Source organism: Camarhynchus parvulus, chromosome 11 (assembly GCF_901933205.1).
Source record: "Camarhynchus parvulus chromosome 11, STF_HiC, whole genome shotgun sequence".
Taxonomy (NCBI): Eukaryota; Metazoa; Chordata; class Aves; order Passeriformes; family Thraupidae; genus Camarhynchus; species Camarhynchus parvulus.
The window spans coordinates 11,294,331-11,316,412 of record NC_044581.1 but is presented as its reverse complement, the minus strand read 5'-3'; the positions used below and the strand labels follow the sequence as shown (position 1 = coordinate 11,316,412).

The 22,082-nt window shown below is 38.2% G+C and overlaps 1 long non-coding RNA gene across 1 annotated transcript; it reads right to left on the bottom strand.

Moving 5' to 3' along the window:
• Positions 1-1,121: 1,121 nt before the first annotated feature.
• On the bottom strand, positions 1,122-19,874 carry LOC115907941. The gene is made up of 3 exons (XR_004061080.1): positions 19,777-19,874; positions 2,033-2,141; positions 1,122-1,221 (listed from the first exon to the last, which is right to left on the bottom strand). It is a non-coding gene; the product is annotated as an uncharacterized LOC115907941 (long non-coding RNA).
• Between the last annotated feature and the right edge of the window lie 2,208 nt (positions 19,875-22,082).

Sequence of the window (22,082 nt, the reverse complement as noted above, 5' to 3'; positions counted from 1 at the left end):
ACATTTCCTTGCATCTTTCCAAGTGACTGAGATATATTTTTATCTTCTGTCCCTTCTTTTCCCTCACTCCACCCCTTCCATCAGGCTCCATCCTGGTAACAGAGCAAGCCCAGCAGATTTATGTATTTGCTGTGTTTTTAACATTCGAACTCCCCTTTTCAACATCCTTTGAATCAGGGCTGAGTGAAGCCTAAGTTAAGGTCAGCTTAGTGTTAAGGGATGCAAAGGTAAACCTCAAACATACATACAAAACAATTGATGAAATTACTCATCTTGAGCTTAAAATTAGAGATTCAGCAGCCTTTTTATGCATCTAAAAGGAAGCTGGTACCTTGTTTGGGTGGCAGCATTTGGTGCAAGAAAGAAAATTTTCTTCCTTCTAAGTGTAATTGGAGGGAGGAAGGATGCACAAGGAAACCTGGACTATTTTCTAACAGACATTTGCACAGTCTCAGTGTTTCCAGCTTTCAAGATAAACCTCTCGACTTTGCTTTGACATTAATTTCTGATAAATGCCTCAGGTTTACCTTGGCATTTAACAAAGCAGCAGGAGACCATTATCCTGTGACAACGCTCTATTCCACTGATACTATCTCTTAATTGGAGAAAATTTCTCTTCATCTGAAAATGTTTGGCAAGGTTCCCCATAAAAAACTGTGGTATATCTAAGTTGTTAGCTTTAATAAGATAGGGAATAAAATACCCAGAGCAGATGTAAATCAAATCTTTCCTATCAAGTTGCAAAAAACAAGTCCATTGTTGCAGACACCACTGTGAACCCCAGCTTTTAATTATTTATATGAACTATTTACATGATAGGATACTTGAAGGATGGTCAGTGCTATAGATAATAATGCAGCTCATTTGTAAAACAGAGCTAGTGGGAACCAACATCAATTGTCAGAACAGCCGAAATTATTTTAATTGCTTTTGCACATAAGTGACAACAGTAGTCTCACTGTCATAAACAGAAGATGACACACAACTCGGAGGAAAAAAAATAGAACTAAAACAGCTGACTTATATTTGCAAGACATTTATAGACACCAGCTCCCAGGTTCTGCCATTAATCTGCTTTGTGTCCACTTGGTTCTCAGCTAAGAACTTAATAATGTTCTTACCTCCACACCTGTCCCAGGCCCATGGAACCCAGCTGCCCTCTTGGAGTGGATAAGCTCAGGGCCAGTGTGGGTGTCGGTGCCCATTCAGTGCTGCTGGCCTCTGGAGGGAAGATGGAAGCCCTCATTCAAAGATTTGATTGCACTGCTATTTCTCCCCTCCTGCTCAAATAGCTGACACATATGTAAATGCAATAACCAATATAATACCTAGTACAGTATTAACCTTCTGCTCAGTCCAGCCCAATATTTCACTGCCTCAGTTCTGTATTTTTTAATCCCCCTGGGGTCAGATAACATGTATGGTCTTTCTCCACTGCTTTCATCTGCAGAAAAGGAGCCCTTCATACACAGCAGCTTGAAAGACGCTTGTGCTGTTCAGGTCTCAGACCTTTCTGCTCCAGTTCATCATCATCTTATTCCACCTGCCTGAAATTTGATGCTGATGAAGTTTTCTCAGGTGTGCCTCATCTAAAAATCTCATTATCAAGCCTTTTTCCCTACCACCATCCCTGAAAAAAATCACTACCAAAAGTACAAAATAAACAAACGTGGCTAAATTAACAAATACTCCACTAGTTGACTCCCTACCATGAAAAATTCTACGCTGTTGTCCCTTCCTTAGTCACCATTCATTTCTTCTACTAATCCAAATCTTCTCCAGGTTAACAAACCATTTCCCAAGGGGTAGTTTATCAAATGGTTTACTGAAATCCAAAAAATTTGATCTACAGCCTCTGTATTGTCCAGATTATCATTTATCTTCAAGAGCAACCTCTGAATTCCATTCAGCAAATGTGATTTTATCAATGCTTTTAAGCAATGCAGAGCTTCATATTTAAGTTATGCTCTTTCATAATGAAAAACAACAGATTTCAAGAAACAATACAACTAAATTGGTGATAATTACATACCTGCTGATCAAGAATTGCATCAAGGGCTGCATCACACCCTGGCCAGGGTTTTGGCTCAATGTAATAAAATTTTACTCTTCACTTCTCAAAGTTCAAGACAAATTTCAGTCTGGGAAAGATAAGAAAACAAACATGCCACAACAGCCAATAAAATCATTAATAAAATAGATTCTTTTTCAATTTTTTTTTTATTAACATCACTTTTCCTCTGAACTTCACTTGGAGATAGAAATACTTTTAGAAGACAAACATGCAATGGATAGTTGGGACCATATGTATAAATTCCCCAAGAACAACTGACCTTGACCCAAGGACAATATTCTGCTTTGAAATGATGATACTTTTTGGTCATGATGATACTTTTTGCTCATGCTGTGCACCAAGTTGCACCAGCTATCTCCAGAGACCAGCCTTTGGTTCCCCACATTGGCCCCATTTGTTGGGTTTGGATGAACCAGCAGGAAAAAGCTCTGCCATTCTCTTCCATTGCAGCAACAAGCCCCCTGCCCATTCCCTTCTGTCACTAACACCCACTGGGAATGCCAGGGAGGAATGCAAGGCGCAACAAAGTCTGCCCAGCTGTGAGTGCTCACTGCAGCTCCCCTCTTGGCCTGCAAGGGAAAGCAATCCCAAACGTGGCCTCCCATGCAAAAGCAGTGACACTGATAATGGAATAGGCTGCTCTGTCTCTTCTGTGGCAGGGACGAGTAGTGCACAAATGGAAGTGAACACAGGAAAGAGAATATGAAATAGAGAGCCTCCTACAACCTGTTACAGACAGTACAGGCCTTAAAGTAAGACATCTGCCTGGATTAGGGACATTTTTAAATAGCATGGCTCACACAGCCATCAAACTGCCCTGCACATTCATGTGCTGCTCTTCCTTACCATCTACCCTTGGAGGGCTTCCTAAAAACTACCTCAGTAAATAAAGTGGTCAAACTTCTGTTCTGCTGTGCCATTGTCCCTCAGTCCTCCAATCTCATAATCTCTAAACAGAGCTCCTCCTTACAAACAGGAGCATTAAAAAGCTTTGAGTCTGTTGTTCATGTGGCATCTCAGCGAATTAGACTGTAAAACATGGGAGGGATGATGAATATCCTGCCTTCATTTGCTGCTTAATTCACTTAGTATTACTCTCTTGGCCATGCTTTATAATACAACATTTAGTAATATCTATTCCCTTTAGAGTGTAAATACTGCTAGCCTGAGAATGCCATGGATATGGTATTTTATAATGAATGAACTGTATTCACAGCCAGAGTCTCAAAAATACCATTTCTGTATTTCAGCAACATTTAACAATCTGTTTTACATTTCAACAATGTTAAAAATGCAAACTATGCAGTGCTCACATGAATTAGCTTTCTTTTTTTTTTTTGTTGTTTTTTGAGTGGTTTTAGTTGGTTTTTATTTTGTTGTTTGGTTTTTGTTTTGTTTTTTCTTTGAGGCGCTAGATTCTTTGAAGTCTCTAACCCCTAAAATACTTCATTCACTGTCAATTTATAAGCATTTAAGTTTTTGATACTACCAGTGTTGAGGAACATAACTTAAATATAAACAGCATAAATCCATGCTGCCAGTGTAGGCATATGCAGCACAAACATCTTATCTAGACCAAAGTTTGTCGACTTAGCACATTGTACTTGATGCTGTGTGTCACCTGTCTCTTGTTTGTCTATAGATTAACACAAAAATGTCATTGCAAACCAAGTGAATAGGGCATAGACTAAGCACCTGCCACTTTTAAAACTCTTTAGAAGACTCTCTTGTTTATTTTGTAAGCACCCAGGGGTGCAGTTAAATAACTGCATTGAAACAAACAATACTGGTGATTATTAAGGAGGCTTTTCACATGAAAATTCACTTCAGAAAAAAAAATGTTTTGCAGATGTAGAGAAGAAAACTGTATCACTAAGAAGCACTCAAAATACTTTGGTGGACCAAAACACCTTTATTTTTCTCTTGGCAATCTGCCAAGTTCACTGTCGTTTGAAAAGAATTCTATAGCTGGAGGCTAAAGCAGAAACTGCAATGATTTAAAAGAGAATTGGCTACAGTAAGAATGATAAAGCACCATATCGTTAAAATGCAACTGGCATCTTAGCCTCCCTACAGCTCTTGAAAATGTGCTTACTCCTCAACTATTTACCAAGAAAGAAACAGAAACAATTGAAATCCCACAATATAGAAAAGTGTTAAAGAACTTAGAAAATAAGTACGTGCAGAATTATTTGCTGGTGGGACAGTAAAAATAACGATGCATTATACATGTCCAGATTGCACAGAAAAGCATATCAGAATACACAGCTGAATTTAGTTTTGTATTCATGTATCTCAATTAAACATATAGCAAGTGAATTAATAATGAAGGTCCACTTACATTTAGAAAATTAAAGTTGCTTTATTTGCAGCTTGCAGACTAAACATTTAAATGTTGTAGGACTGATAATATTTACATTTTAATGCTTGGAGAATCATCAACTGCTTTCTAAACTGCTTAGGAAATTAGATTTAGAAAGTCTGTGCATCAAAGCCTTGTGTAGTGGTCTTCTCTGGAAAGCTGTTTTGCAAGACTAAGACTGATAGAAAATAGCTATAGTTTCACAGAGAAGGAAGAGTTCAGAAAGGCCTTCAGCAGTTTCAGATAACAGAATTTGTTATTCAGATGTTGCTTACTCTAACAAGATAATAATATGCAGGCTTGAGTCAGAAAACAGCGCAACTGTGTTTTCAGGTTCACAGGGATGAATTTATTTACAGCTAGATGTTTAACTTGCAAACTCTGTTGGTAAGATTTCCCTCACAAAATTCAGTCTGACAGATTTCATTTGTTCAAGAACTGTGTCCAGTTTTACAATTAAATAGAGCTGCTTCACTCAGCATTTATAAATGACATCAGATGCCATAGCAACATGATTACAAGTTTCCATCAATTTGTAGAGCTGAGTAAATAATTATCAGTGAATAATTAACTAAACAAAATTAGCCTCTTTCTCTGCTTCCAGCATGTCCTCAAGCAGATTGTATTTTCTCAAATGTATTCCTTATTTAAACCACATGGAAGCACTCCAGACCCCACAGAACCACATCTTCAATATGCTGTAAGTCTATATGAGGTAGATGACTAGCTAAAAGATATATACAGGACTTCCCATGGGAAGGGCAAACCAAACAGAGGAGGAGGAAAAAAAAACAAACAACAAATAAAAACAACTGAAGATTGTGATCTGTATACTTACGTGCTTCTGCATTTTCTTTTGTTCAGGTCCAAACATAAAGGCATCCTATACCCAAATAACTCTTAACTATAAAAAATTGACTGTGCACCACACTTTAATCAGAAGTCACCAAAAAATATTTTCAGAGAGGGCTCCTAGCAAGAGTCTCATGTCCAATGGGATAATAGCAGCGCCTAGATGCTTAATTTAAAACCCTCCACCCTTATAGAAAGGAAAGCATGTGCCATAGCTCTTGCCAGATCTTGCAAGAATGCTCCCCCAAATCAGCCAGACTCTATTTCTAGTACTAGAAGCCCCAAAAGCTTTCACTTTCTTTGTCATAGGGCCACAAAGCAGAAGCCTGGCTGGCAGTAAAATATTTGTCACCTCACAAATCCAAGACCAGAAATACTGTACAGAAACAGTCCTGCAGGACAGGAAGAAGTTGAAAGTTTTAGACCTGTCAACTGCACTGGCCAGTTCTTGTTTCTTATAAACATTTCACTTGGGCCCTAGCAGCACAGAGACAGCACAGAAAAGAGACAAGAAGCCTTTCTTCCTTTACAAGAAATGCACTAGTCACAGAGTGAAGGCAAAAAAGAAAAAAAATCAGGAGCAGATTTTCCTTCCCTACCCCTGTTAGAAGAAAAAGATGCAGGAAAGCTTTCTTGACAGGGGAAAAAAAGATAAAGGTAAAGCTACACAAAATAAAAGTGTTACAAATTCTTAAGTCTAAGTAAAGCTGTTATAGCACATAATAGTGGTCATAAGTGTAATTTAGCTCAAAAGGGAGCAAACACTGTAGTCTGGACAAATGTCATCATTAAGCCTGGCAAATCCAAGAACAAGGTTTAGCTTTCCATGTTTGCATTGCAAACCTATGTGTCACACTGGGTCTGTTTCCACTGCAGCTGAGTGACTGCTGGGGAACCTTTCTCAGCTGAAACAGAACAGTTACACTTTGAAATTCAAAGGAAACAGTTGACAGTTTTGCTGGGAAACAATCCACGACCATGTTTCTTACAGTTGGGAATGAATTTGGTGTCTCTCCTACTCAAGTCTTCTAGGCTGGTCAGAAAGCAATAAAACACAAAACCTTTGTGAACCTGGATTGCAACTCAGCACCATGTGAAGTTGTCCATTAAAAGTGGTGGAGTTCTGTGGTGGTGGTTTTTAATTTTTTTTTTTTTAATAGTGGGTGCTCTGGACAGTAACAAACAGCACAATGTGTAAAGCCTAGAACAAGTCAGCTAAAGCTACAGTAGGTACATTCCAGCGGTACCCAGTGAGCCTCACCTAAATGACTCCCAGCCCTTCTTGACGTGGATGCAGTAATTGCCATGAATAATTGCTCAAAGACATCCCAGTGCAGCTTCCTTAGCCAAAAGGTTGCCTCACACACTTTCATAAATATGCTCTACTACAGCCACCAGGAAACAGGGACGTGTTGATTCCAAATTTGCATAACTGAGACAGAGACTGACCAACTTCCATGAGGGCAGAAGCAGCTCTTGGCAAAAGCAAGGATATATCTCTGCATTTCTGAAGACTTGACTTGCTCCCCAAGAAGCATATTTTTCTTATTAAACCCTCCAATTTCTTTTTTAATGGAAAAATGCCAATATCACACTGTAAACAGACTTGGTTTCACAGATTTCCTGTATCTCTGTCTGGAATCCAATAACAAACTGAGTGCACATTGATATGTATGAAAAATATGGAGATGATAAAACATCCACTCTGATTTAATTAGATTTTAGCCATTTCTGAAAAAAAAGAGAAATAGAAATGTTAAAACCTTGAGTCAGCTGCTAATGTTACTGAAATAATTCATCTTCCAAGAGACTTTTAAGCCACTAATGGTGCTAAATTCACTTCTCTGAGTTTTGACAGGAAAAAAATGGAAATGGCAGCTTCCTCCTACCATTAGCATTATCCCAAAAGGTACCTCTAGGTTTGATTTTCTTACCTAGAGACCTCTCCACATTGCTAACTACACAGGTTTGTAGAGCATGTTGAAGGGTAGTGAATAAAGTCAGCAGAGATTGCAAAATGTTTTGCCAATAATACTTCACTTTTTCTATAAGCCTGGTTCTGCCACCTGATTGTCATGCTGTCTGACAGACAAACCTGAATGAATATTAGCACTGTCTCATTCAGGATAAGACAGCAGCCATTTGCCAGCTGAGACAGGTAAAGCATGAAAAGATGACAACAGTGCTTTCACCATCTTTTAACAACATCTACAAACCATGCGACTCCTGCAGCAAACTGGGATGTTCCTTTCTGCCTCTACCTGGGTCAGATCCTGCAGCCAGGTTTCCCCTAACAAATAAATCCCATAATAAGCTTTTTCTTTTTTTAAACATATGTCAACCTGGGGACTTTGTGCACAGGCCTGCACCTGGAGCTAGCCCCAGGGCGCACGTACACAGCTTGGGAGTCGATCAAGGCAGTACTAACCTGCCTTCTCAAGTATCCAAGCTCTTCCTAGTTTTTTTTGTCTGTGGACAAATGAATCAAAACACTTTTCATGTGTCCTAGCAACCTGGAAACCAGGCAGCAGAGAGATCTTTGTCTTTGTAACAAACCAAGATCTGCACTGAAACGTTTGCTTACTGCTGCTCCAGAAGCACGAGCACTGTCCTGCTTATGGTGCAGAGTTACATCTGGCAGCTGCTTCTCAAACAGCAGTGCTCACAGCTCAGCCACCCTGCAAAAAACATTGCCAGGGAAAGATACATTTACTCACATTAACATAATGTTTATTCATCCTTGTTTTTTCCCTTCCCTGCACCCCACACCAAAAAGCTACATTTGCACGTAATGTCTCTTTATGCTATTATGGTTTAATGCCTTGTTACTACAGCAGTTAGATATTGAACAGCAAGTAGTGAGCAAATACAATGCAACAGTCAAATATGTAACAGGTGTTAATGACATTTTTCACCAAATGAAACTATATGCTATTTGGCTTTCTTAAATTCTGACACAGTTCAGAACATATTTATCACAGTGGACATCATAAGCCTTTTTTCTTTAATCATGAAGCGTGATTAAGGATCAGCATATGATTCAGAAAATTTCAGGTTTTTAGGTCTGATACATATTTAGTTTCTGAGAAAAGAAGACCTGATTTCAGCTGATACAAGCTAGAGTCAACTCTTCAATTTGAGTGGGCTTTGGATTGAGTCATCCTCTTCTGTACAAGAAGAAAACAAGATTTGTTTTCTCAAAAGAGAAAACTCTGGACTAACAGAATCATGTAATATCCAAATGAATATTTGTTACTTTTGTCAAAAGGACCACCAGAAAAAAGACCAAAGAGCTACTGGGTTATACATGGTAGAACACAGAAATCAGAATTACAAAAGAGTTCATGGCAAAAAGCACATAAGGAAAAGAATGGGACAGATGTTTTGGGGAAAGGTCTCTTTACACATCTGTAACCTTGAGACCTTAACCATGTGTTTGGATCTCAGTTGTTTATGTTATTACGTGCCTCTCTGTAAATTTTGTGCACAAACACATCCCCAGGAAAAGTCTGCAATCATCACTCATATGAATTATCAAAAAAATATGTAATAATTTCACATTTCACTGCAATAGAGGATCACCAGAGTCTGATAGGGACAGAAATACCTCATGGCATCAGAAATTATCATTCTGATATTATCTGGTCTGTTTACAAGTAGCTCCTTTAAAAAGGTTAGTGACAAGAAGTTAGAGGTATGATAGGTTAAACTGATATTTTCATTTTGTGTGCCCTAAAATAAATATAAAGGATCATTTCAAAATGTAAGGTAAGTTCTGGAATATTGTATCCTTTTAGGTGTCTATAGGGAATACAGCTGGGATAAATCTATCTAGATTTTACCACAGCTCCTCAAAGCACACCCGAAACCAGTGATAAAAAAGTACATTCTACAAAGACAGCTTAACTGTGAGCACATTGGCCAGTATAACATCTGAAATCTAAATGTGTCATTGCAGATTGAGTCATTTTATATCTCCACTTAGGTGTTAAAAAACAGTGCACACAAACACACAACTGTGGGAACTGAAGGCGGGTGGTGGGCAGAGAGAAGCAAAGCAGCATCACATTCAGAATAATCCACAATGATTCACAAACAGAACCTGACCTCTGCATTCACCTCTCCCTGGCATCTGATAAAAACAATAGATGGGACAGGTTAGGAATATGACTTCATCATTCTCACACATCTGAAAATATTGGAAAATCATTTTCTGTCATCTGAAAGCACTATAGAAACATGTGCAGAAAAACCAAGACATAATAACAGACCTTTGTTACCTGTTAAGTATTTTTTTTTAATATTTTTTAATTAGACATTAGAGAAATTAAACTGCTGGCTAAAAAACAGAGAGTCAGGAATATATGACTGACACAGAACTTCTGAACAATGTTTGACAACTCCCTTAACCTTTCTCAGTCTTAGTTTACCCACTCATGATGTGTGGCAGTGATATTGAGCTGCCTAACAGGAATTATACCCTGAAATAACAGGCTTATTTGATACTCAGTAAAGACTCCAAGATCTGTGAATGGTAGATGCTAAGGTTTCACTGGGCTCTATTAGGTCTCAACACTTTCTCTCCAAGTCCTCCTCTTACTGGGAGAGATGACCAAAAAAAACCCAACAAGAGATGTTGCTGGAGTTCCTAAGCAGAAGAAGTGTAGTTCCTGGGATAAGCTCTACAGGACATCAGGGCAAAGACACTGCTGAAACCTCCTTCCATTCCCACTCCCCCTTTTCAGGGCACATTAAGTTTTCTTCAAATAATTCCACAAGGCATTTTCCTTACTCACTAGACCAACATGGTTCACTAGACAAATGTAGTTTGTCATTTCTGCAGGACTCTTGTTTATATCCTTTGGAAAAATAATTGTTCTAGCCCCCCTTGGTGCAAGTTATTTTTTCATCTACCCTTTTGACTTTCAGTCTACAGGAAGAGCTACTGGACTCCCAGGAATGAAGAGTAAAGCCCTCTTAACTCCTCAGGACTTCAAAGGGAGGACTAGCTCACATTCCCATATACCCTTTAACCCTGTGAGCACCTCACAATGACAACAACGTTTGCCTCATAATCATAAATATCAGTATTAAATTCTAAAAATAGCCCTGACCAGCTCTTTGGGGTGGAGGACTCTGGACAATAGAACAAATATTACATGACAGAACTGGCAACAGAGCTGTGTTGGCTGAGGTGGCTGGTTCTAACCAGACAGGATTCTCCATCTCAGTGCCCTGCCTTGCTGTGATTATTTTACACTTTTTCTCAATCTGATCTCTAGCTGCTCCTGCTTTGATATTGACAAAGCCTGTCCTAGGGAGAGGACTATGCATTCCGTGGTCAGCTATTTGTTGAGACACTTGATGTCATGAAGTTGAAGACTCCCTTATACCAGGGTCTAGGCACACTCAGAGGTAGCCTGGAAGAGCACTTAATGCCTCAGAGATCCCACAGGGTTTTCACTTCTACACCTCAGTTTCAATAATGTCTTCCTATTTGGCTGATCTAGTTCGCTTCCAGGATTCAGTTTCAAATCTTTTAGGGTTTAAAGAAAACCACTAGACCAAACTGTAAAACTAATGCTCGCCTTTTTGAGCCCTTTCTGGTGGACATCCACAATTATGCCCGTGATCTCTGCATCACTAGGCCATGAAGGTTGAGGGGAAGGCTTGGAAAAATCTACACACCTTTAGAGACCTCAGTGCAGCTTTTGAGGGGTTAATGGGGTCACCACTAAAGAATCCATCATTCTCATTGTCCACTCACATATGCTAGAACGAAGCAAGAGTAGCACCACTAAACTCATTTAGTACTGCTGTGTCTGTAAACTATTGTCACCTAAATGGCTTTTTCTGTAAGAAAAAAAGGCAGCAAAAATTCACTGGAGAAAAGGAATACAGTCTCATTCTACTGAGTCAGATGAAGATCAAAATATAAAGGGACAGTTCAATTTAGTTCAGATCCTATAGCTAAATAAATATATAACACAGTCGCTTATTTATTTATTTAATAACCAGAAAGATTTTGGACCTCTGTGCTGCCACTGGAGTTTGGTTTCCTATTGTATTCATACAATATTCCTGGAATCAGCACAAAATCTGTTCAAACATCACTGTAGCACTTCGAAAACTTCTGTCGCCAGTGTACCCAAGTAGAAAATGCATTTTTGATGTTATGCAGAAATACATGCCTTGATGGAAGAGATGAAGATGCAACCCCAAGTGTTAAAAAAAATCAGAGAACATTTGAGCAGATGAAGACGCACTCCAATTTTTCTTTCTTTCTCTTTCAAGCTTCCTTAGTTCAAGATACATATTCCGGATATATAAATGATACATGTAAAGCAGAGCAGTTAATACAGATAGAGAGAGATTGACATGGCACTTATCTAAATGGACACTGAGATTCCAGGATCCTATTGCACTCTAGCTGATAGGAGCTTCAGAAGCTGTGAGTCAAAACTGACTTCACAAAACCACAACAGCACTTTTCACCTTTGCCAACAGACATTGAGTGAGCCAGTTTACAGCTCTGTGCCAAGGGCACATCATCCAGACTTTTCTATTTCAGCTGAAAGAAAACCCACTATCTGATAAGCTAACATGATGAATGTTCCAAAGACTGCACAACTAAGCAGAAAAGCCAAAAGATTCAGAACTTGCCTGATCTGAAATTCCCCCCAATTTAAAATACATTTTGCAAGTCTTACTAATGTGTGTATACACATTATCCTGCCTACTACACTCTGAAAATACTGAATATTCAGAACATGAGTTCTATATTAGTCAATGTTAAATGCCATCAAGGAAAAATTGACATCCCTGTTAAGAAACAAACCAAACCCCCAGTACCGCACAAAATTATTTGTAAGGCATGATTTGAAACATGCTATTATAAAGACAGCTTTTCAAATATTCATTAACTTCCATAAAACATACTATTCTTTCAGAAACTGTCCAATATGGCAGTAAAGCCTTGTATCACCTATTCATTCATCCTCCTTTTTTCCACCAATAAGAGAGCATCTGATTTTATTATCATAAATAATGCATAAATATATTGACACTATAAAGCACACAAACAACTCAAATCCTGTGCTCTTTTTTCACTGAAGGCAAATAGAGCCCACTATCAGTCCCCATCTGAAGAGCAAGGAAGAGTATAAACTGATGAAATTTTTTTAGAATTCAAACTTTTGATGTGGAACTATTTTAAGATCTCCTGAGCAGCCTCCTCTCTGCCTTCCTTTGAAGGATAGTATGAAGAACACACAATTCAAGCATCATTACTTCTACACACACAGGCTTTGTGTGTCTGGGAAAAAGTGTCTTTGACAGAACAGACAACTCACTGCTTGGTAAAATATGAGCAATATATAAACCAGATCAAGGATCCAACCTCTGAGTTGGATTATCATCTCTCTTTCATTCATTTCAGACACAATTTTAAAATGAGGTTCTGTTTCAGTATGCCATAGCCTTCTTGCACATTAGTAATTATGGTACCTCTAATAGCAATAAAGGGTGAGCCACCAAAGATCTGTAGCTACAGCCCTCTTCAGAGAAGAATTAAAATTTGACATTTCTAGTCAGCAAGTCTCAATTTCCAGAAAATTTCTAGTTGGCTAGAAGTACTGCGATACATAGGCTTTCTTCAGCATTTCAAGAATTTTATGTCTTCATGCTAAGTGAGAAGTGGATGATGCTTTTTACCCAAAATTAAAACAAAAAAAAGAGACATTGAACTAGGCTTTTTTAAATTAAAAGAAAAAAATACAGACTTATGCATTTTAGAAAAAAATGAAAAATGAGCAGGCAGCCCCACTGGGCTTCCATTAATTTGAACCAGCTCACCAAGGCCTACTTTAAATTTTGAGTTACATCATGTTCCTTCAGAGACCAAAGTCAACAAGAAAAATCAAGCACAGTCTTGGAAATTACATCGTCTGTGAGACATCCACAAAAGAGGGGGAAAAAAGGACCAAACCCAAAAAAACAACAAACCAAAAAGGATAAACCACAGCTACAGCCTGGATAAGAACAGACTTAGATGAACACATAAAACAATAAAAAAGGAACAATTACTGAGAGTAAAATTTGCCATGTACTCATAAGAATAATACATCCAATTTTGCAAACCAAAGACTTTATTCTGTGGGGGAAATCGTTATGTTTACAGACGTAGGAGAAAGGAAGGCTTGTAAACTAGTAAGACCATTTTTTTCTAAAGCAGAACAAAAAGTGCAAAACAAGGAATAGTATCCAATAGATTAAGCATTAAGCATACAAATCTTCCTGAAAGCAGGCAGAAAATCTGCCAAGTTTTTTCTTATGCATATTGAATTGAAATTCAGCATAATCCAACCTAGAAAGAAAAGCATTACAGGGAGCAATATAACTTCACAGTGAAAGCCTTGTGCTCATAGTGAAATGTGACATTTTTAGATCAAATGCCACCTCTCCCTACAACATGCTTAGTGATGATCTCAGCCCCTTGTTTTTTACTCTTTTCCTATAACTCACTTGTGCCAATTAAAGAACTCGGAAACTTAAATTTGTGTCTCTTTTTCAAGTACCTGCTGTAACAATGTAGAAAGGGTGCATGCAAAGTGCCATCTTTCTAACTTCATACTAATTGACATCTAGGTTGCAATAGGGCAAGAACTCTAATGTGATACAGAAAAATATTGATTTATGGTTATGACCTTCTGGCAGCCAGAGAAAACCTGACATTTGTGCTTAAAAACAAGAAATGTAAGTTGTCTCAAACTTAGAGACTAAGTATTAAACTCATTTCCTTGGAAGTGGTCAGGAGGTTTCTTCCTCCACAGCAACAGAAGAAGAGAATTTTCCATTTTAACCATGAGTAGGTGCAACAATTCCACTTGTTATCTTCCATTAGAACAGCAGAAGTAGAGAAACATTGAAAAAATTACTTGTAGTTTAGTCAATAGAGCGAGATAAATCCAAAATTCACCTGCTTTTAACTACTAATTAATCAATGCAATGATTATGGAACCATATTACTGATTTCCCTTTATGAAATAACTAAATGCTGCCATCAAGCCCTAATAGATGGGAAACAAAAGTTATATTGTGGTACTTCTCCTTACAACATTAAAAACTTCTCCTCCACTCAGTGCAAAATAAAGCCAATTTCCAAACCCATGCTAAGCTGAACCTTTTGAGCTGCAGTAAACCAACAGTATCTATGACACAATTGAAAAGCTTTTTAACCTTTTATTGCTTGATTTTGTCCAAGTCCTTGTCAATTAAGCACATGTACTGTGGACTGCAAGGAAAATGTAATGAAATGTGGTCAACCACTTTCTTCTTTCTTTGAATATGTTCAATATACAAAATGTGGAAAATCACTCTTTGAAATTAACCTATTTCCCTGCAATCAAATGTTAGGTTACATTTAACAAATGACCCTTTTCTCTTAGGAGACAAATCAATATTCATAGTTTTCTCTCCTGCCCTCTGTGACTACTGCTAGAAATCCTTTTTTATATAAAACTGAAGGAGCAGACATTTACTTTAAAATCCCTAGTTCATGTACTTTATTTCTCCCTTGCCATGGCTCTTCCCCAGCTCAAGTGCTTGTCTAAGTCAAGGTAGACAATCCTTTTCTGAAGCAAAGTGGGTTGTAGGTGCCAGGGCAGCTTGGCCTTCAGAATTGTTTTTGCCTGTGAAACTGCTCCTGTCTGTCCTCAGATAAAGAGCCTGTCTCCATCTGGACAGGGATGTCCCCAGCCAGCCCCTGCACATGGCACCAGCTTGGTGACTCTCCTGGCTGCGACACTTCACACTGATACAAAACAAACAAGAGCAAAGGCAGAAGCATCACTTGTGGTGATGCAGAGCCTGGTGCCATCCCCTGGCTTTGAGAAGAGCCCTTGTGCAGGATCCAGGGTCAAATCGCACCCCAAAACCTCCAAATAAGCTGATGCCAGGCTTGTGGGGCCACAAGGCCGTGGGCGGCCATCAGCAGGGCAGGGGTGGGACAATGCCCCTGTGCCATGCACACTCACCCGGCTGAGGGGAGGTCTGGGAGAAGTCACCATCCTCCCTGCAGTCATAGACACCCACAGGGAGCTTGTTCAAGGGCCCAGGGCCCTCCTGGCACCACAGACAGGACACAGTGGGGCAATGGGGCTCCCCTGCTGTCCTGTACCACAGAGAGGACACAGGCCCTGCAGTGGGGCTCCCCTGCTGTCCTGTACCACAGACAGGACCCAGTCCCTGCAGTGGGGCTCCCCTGCTGTCCTGTACCACAGACAGGACACAGTGGGGCAGTGGGGCTCTCCTTTTATCCCTCCTGGTGCCACAGACAGGACACAGTCCCCTGTGCTGCCATGGCTCCCCCAGGCTGGCCAGAGCCTCCCCACAGTGAGCAGGCAGCACCCACTGGCTGGCAGAAGTTCCTTTGTGTCGTGCCCCCCATGGCCTCACACTCATCCACTCTCAACCCAAGCCCAGAAATCTCTGAGTCTGCTCCATGACAAAATAACAGAGAATAACTCAAAATTAGAGCATTTTAAAATCCCCTTTTCCTCTCAGGGAGAGTATGCACAGTGTGGCACATGCAGCCCAAATGCCAGCATGTCAGGGCCTCACTTTGGAAATCCAGGTCATGGTTTTCCTCTTAGCTCCTGCCTGGGTTTCTCTTGTTTTCAGCTGGCCAGTCTGAGCCATGCACTCAGATGTGGAGATTTATCCCACAGCCATTGTAGCTGGATATGTTCCATTTTCTCCATTAAGTCCATTTACATAAGAGTGCATTAATGTACTTCCAGGTGTGCTGAGCTCAGAGTCAGCTCTTTGTGCATTTCCATCCAATGTTTTTGTAAAGCTTGCCTGCAAACCTAAGTAGGAGAGAGCTGTCCAGTTTTATTAAAATTCACATGTATCTCACTGGAAATGACTGCATGACCAGCACACCTCTGAGGGTCTCTTGCAGCAAACAGAGAACAGGGGTTTGGGTTTTTTCTCCTGCCATTTATAACTTCTTGTAATAAGCTTCTGTTTAGGGGCCAGCAAACTGAACATTTTGGAATGTTTTCATTTCTGCAGTTGCTCTAGATTGCTTGAAAAATAAAAGAAAATACACACCCAGTAGTTCACTACAGTGTAAGCACATTGCCATCACTGCCATACCTTTGAGTACTGGAAGTGAAATTGCCACAAAAAAATGAATGTTGTATAGTAACCACCATAGAGACTTTTGTCTAACAACTGTGCAAAATAACAGCAACAATAATATGCAATGAAATCAGGGCATTTGTTTTTCCTTAAATAATATGCTGTTTATAGCAAAACATAATAAATACTATCAATGAATGGAACAATAATAAACAAAAACTTGGGTTTATGAGAAAGCCAGGAATTCACAGGATACATACCTGGGTACAAGACTCAAACAATTCTGCCCATATGAAAATAAGAAACCACCTGCATGTGTTGTATATGCTTTATGAATTACAAAGATAGAGCTATTAGCATGGTTTATAGGCTATGCACCACACTATTCTTTATCAAAAAATGCTAATTTAGTGTCTCAGCTAGTCCGCAGATGCTTTATTGTATCATGATCATTTAGATTCCACTTTTCTCATGCCACAGTCAGATATTGTGAAAAATCAAGTTCCATTTACAGCATCCATTGTTATCTCACAAAGTAGCACTTCATGCTACTACTGATGTGTTACAGACTGTTAACAGCAATTTAGTTTTAAATGCCAGTGCATGCAAGTGTTCTGGATATGAATGCTAACAGAATGAAGTTATGCAGGTGTAGGAATTAAAAAGGAAAGGAAAAAAACCACATCACCACCTACACCACAACCCACACAGGAAATGACTGCCAGCTCTTTGAGGGAGGACACCGAGCATGGGACTTCTCTCTTTGCATTTTAGCTGTATGAAGTTAGTTTTTCCCCCTCACTCATCAGTGGAAACATCCTCCTCCAGGGATGTCTGAAGACAGGTGCTAATAACCCAGTGGTATTTATATCTCTGCACTGAATATAGAGAGAAATTAATTAATTATATTTGGCGGTTGTTTATCTTAGAGGTGGTCAAGAACATAGCAATGGCATATTAATGATCCTCACAGTTACACATGGTGCCTTACAGGCTGAGACATCCTAAAACCAGCATGGGGAGAGCTCTGCCTACAAAACAAGGAATTTTCTCATTCCTGGAGCAACTTCTTCTGTGTCATCTTCCACTTGGCTTGTTGTAACTCTTTGTGAAGTGCTTTTTGTTGACATCCTAACTAAATGAATTCATTATCCAAATATGTAAGCAGATGATTATAATTAATGAACAAAAAAAAAAGGCAATATCAAGTTAAGTAGACTCCCAGAGCTATCAGGGGGATGAGTGGTTGGTCCCATTTAACATCTATTGCTTTAATAAGCAAATGCCAACTGACTAAAAAATACAAAGAAGGAGCAAAGTTCAGGCTCTAATTAATGCCTTGCTACATACAAACGCTGCTATTCCCAGTTCTTTCCTAGATGTTTGAAACTCAGATGAGCTAAGAATTGCTCTAGCTAAAGTAGGCCACTCCCATGAATTGGACAAGAAACTGGTTATCTTTATAAATATCCAGTAAACCGAATTAATTCAGATAGATAATAAAGAATTGATGATACCACAAAAAGATTGTCCCTTTACCATATCCTTCCCTGTTCCTTCTCCCTGCAAAAGCTGCTCAAAGTGGGGTTTTAGCTGGGACAGATTTCCCTAGTGGAATTGCAAGATTTAATATTTGGCCTACCCCCTCTTGCTTTTTGCAATAAGGATGAAAAAGTAGGAGGTTGTTCTTATTAAATTGAAAATCCCTTTTGAGAGACTGCCAGAAATGAAATGGTTACTGTGCATTGAAATAGTTCTTCACCTTTTTGTTCAATGTGAAAGGCAAAAAAATGATGCAAATATGAAGCAATGTGTCAGTTCTGCTAAATAAAAATGTGCACAGTAAAACTAAATCACATATATTGAAGTGTTATTTTGGTTTTATGGAAATGTAATCTGTGTTATGACATTTGCATTTCATATAACTGCTATGGATAACTAATCTTCCAATGCATTGCATACCATTCTGTCACCAAAAGAAAAAAAAGTAATACTGTATCATCTGTTTCCACCTGTACACTAGAATATTCCATGACAAACGTATCAACATCAATTGTATAAATTCAGTCCTGAGCCAATGAAAAGTATGGATACATTTAATAGAAAGATTTCTTTTACCCTTAAACTCTACACAGCTATTAGAAGATATCATAGCGTGGTAGCAAAGGAAAAATTACAACTTCAAACAACACAATATATGGATGTTTGTATGCATTCTAAGACTTCTGAATTTTGAGTGAAAATTAAATACATCAATACAGACTGCCAATATGGAACTTTTACTGGAACTTGATGAAATTGCATGTTTCCCATGGCCAAAAATTATAGTTTTCAGCTCTGAAATATCTTATGTTATGCTACATATTACCAAAAAAGTGATACTTAAATACAAGTGAAAATACTAAGTATATTTGAAATTCATTATCCTTTCCCTTTTCCTTCTGTGTCCTTTGCTTTTGTTTTCCATTTGATTACTTTTGCTTATCTAAGCCATTATCCAACCTCTCCAAGATCCAATTCTCAACAAATACCTTTAGAGGAAGTTTTCATAAAGGGGTCACACATGCTTTAGCCCTGATTAAGCCTCTGTTTCACAACACTTTTGTAAAAAAAAGAAAAAAAGCCTTTAATTTTCCCACTTTGGAAACCAGTCAAAACCAAGGAAACTCCAAAGGAATAGAATGCAAGAGTAAGCCTTGGGATTTAACTCCCAACCCCTGGAATCCCTTGGGCACAAGGAGCAGGACTACTTGCAATAGAAAAACCAATATGCTCTAGTCCAGTGCAGTGTCAGGCAGCAGTAGACGAGACACAGATTTTCAGGTAATTCATTGACTTAGCACCAGACTTTTCACTGACTTGCAATGAGACTTGTTCTCTTCAGCTGTCAAGGGACATTTCAAATGGCTAAATCTATGCTTGAGATACAGAACGACCTAACTTCCTGAAGATTGCATAACTCATTGAAAACCAAACTAGCAAATGTGGGGTCATTTGATTAATTTTAGTGTAATTAAGGAAGATCAGCATTAAATGTATGTGTTTCTTTTCTTGGGAAAATCATGCTTTCCTATCCTCTGTGAAAGCCAATGCAAAAAAAAAAACCAAACATGTCTGTTCAATTGAATGTAGCTTTCTGCAGTGACATAGCTATATTTGGGATTCTTTTGTGTGCTGAGTTAGAAGGAGTAGCAGCTTTTTAAGCTCAGATGTGTAAATGTCCCCATTTATATCCTGGCTCTGCAAAAAATGGTTTTTGTGCATATTGCAGTCAGTATACACACACAAAAGAGAAAAGTGAAATAAAAAATATAATTCTCATATTAGAAAACTGAGTACTTACCTAGTGATAGCAGCTGGAATGAAAATGGCTGAAAGCAATAAAAATCCATTTTACCATTTAGTACAGTTTGTCAGACTAGAGAAATGGGATTGAATTTCAAAGCCACAGGCAAGCTGGCAGAAATCTGTGCTTATGCAGTTGATAGGGTTTTTTTTTCTCCTTTTTTCTTTTTTTTTCTTTTTTTTTTCCTTATTTACAACTCTTTTGATAAGCCTTCAGCAAGTTACATAGGTTGTTCTAGTTGTATCTCCTTTGACTGGATTAGAATACTTGATGACAGTTTGGATAAGTTTGAGGCAGATGGTTCTTGACATTTTTCATGCCATCAGTTACAAACCATGCAAGGAAACTCTTTCATCCTTTGTTTATCCTTCACTTAGAAGCCACTATGGTAGATCGTTAAACTTTCATTTTTCACAGTGCTGATTAAGGCGTACTACAAGGCAGATGTTATGCAGCACCATTTTTAACAATTTACATTTAGCACCAAAGCTGGCTTTGTACTTGTTCCAGTGGATCAATTCACATTTCAAAAACTTCAAGGTCAACTTCTAAGCATTGCTACTCTGTTGAACAACTAAATGTTTCATAAAGTTTTCCCTATGACTACAGCACTTGAAAATATGTGCTGGACACTGTTTACTTGTTTATATCTGCCAAAATGAATACAAGTAACTATTGTTCATCTCTGCTACAATTAAATGACAGATATAGAGCTATAAAATCCTAAGACTTACAATAAAATGAATAAAGATCACTATTTTAACACATGACAAAAAAATTATTTTCATTAAAAGCATTTTTAAATAACAAATAATTACTATTCAATTGGTCAGTTGAATACTGAAATACTATTCAGTTGGTCTTAATTTTTATCAGGTCAAGCAATAACATTTTATGGATGAAAATGTTTATTAGCCTACTACACATGTGTATGTGCATTTTTTGTTTTAGGATTATGCAAATTCTATGCTTCCTAGAAAAAATCTAATAGTTGTATGTAAACAAAAAACACGTAAAAGCACCTTTAGAGAATAGCAGAATAAGTACAGTCATGACAAAATACAATAAAATTAATTCACAGCCATTTAATCTTGATGCTCTGTAGAAAACTGAGTTTTGACAAATACTTGGGCTCATCAGTAAGTGATGTTAGTTCATTTTTTACTGAAAATTTACTGAGATTATCTGTAACCAATCATAGCAATTGGGTAGAAGCTTTTGTGCTAACAACAATTTCCTTAAAGGGACAATAAAGGGAAAAGGAACTTTTGATAACTGAAGATTCCTTTATTTTTTAATTCAGACTCCTCAAATTAGGGAATTAAAATGGAAAAAATAGTATATATGACATATAAAAGTGTATTTTATTGGATGAAGTTTCAAGAGCTTTTTTTTAATTTAGGGAATTTCCTATGTTTTTGTCTCATTTAATTAAGCTGTAGCAATATGTCACATTAATTATCATTGTCATGAAGTTAGGCAGTAAAAATTAGCAGATTGAATTATAATTTTATCCTCTGATACCTCCTGATTTTCATCATACCCTTTTCTTATGTTCAATTTATTCTTCCCCACCCTGCTTCCCCAAATCTGTGCCATAAAGACTTTTCTATCCTAGGCCTTACTCACTTAAGACTTCCCGTCTGGTACTACTACTGCACCCTTTACATCTAAAACCATTTCTTATCTGTATCTCTACCCATTGTTCTACTAAATTAATGTTTAGGCTTTTCTCAAATCAAAAATGGGTTTCCTCTGAGTAGTTCACTTGATTAATGACCAGAAATCAATGAAATGTTGATCTTGGGATAAATATCTATGCCATGGAAAATATATATGATACAAATATATCAAGAAAAATATTTTCTGTTCTGATCCTATGAATCTTAATTTCAGTAGTACTGGGGAATGCCTTCATTTCACTTGAGGAACTACAGACATTACAACTGTCAGTCATGCTAACAAAGATGTGGGGAGTGCACAGACAACACCACATGGTCACAACTATTTCTGCAGAAATCAGCCTGGAAATATTATAAAGAAAAGGCTACAAAATCTCAAAAAACCTGTCTGAAATGGTGCTGACTTGAGTTATGTATCTGTCCTAGATTTGATATTTTGCCACCCAAACCCATACACCAATCTATATTTATAAAACCTTGAGCAAATAAGGCTCAGAGTAGTGATGACTGTGTCATTCAGGAATGTGTAATGGCCTTGCAAATGCACTGCACAGAGCCTTCCTTTTCCATAGCTCTATCAGCAAAAATAAATATAGGAGATGAATACTAGTGGGAAAGCGT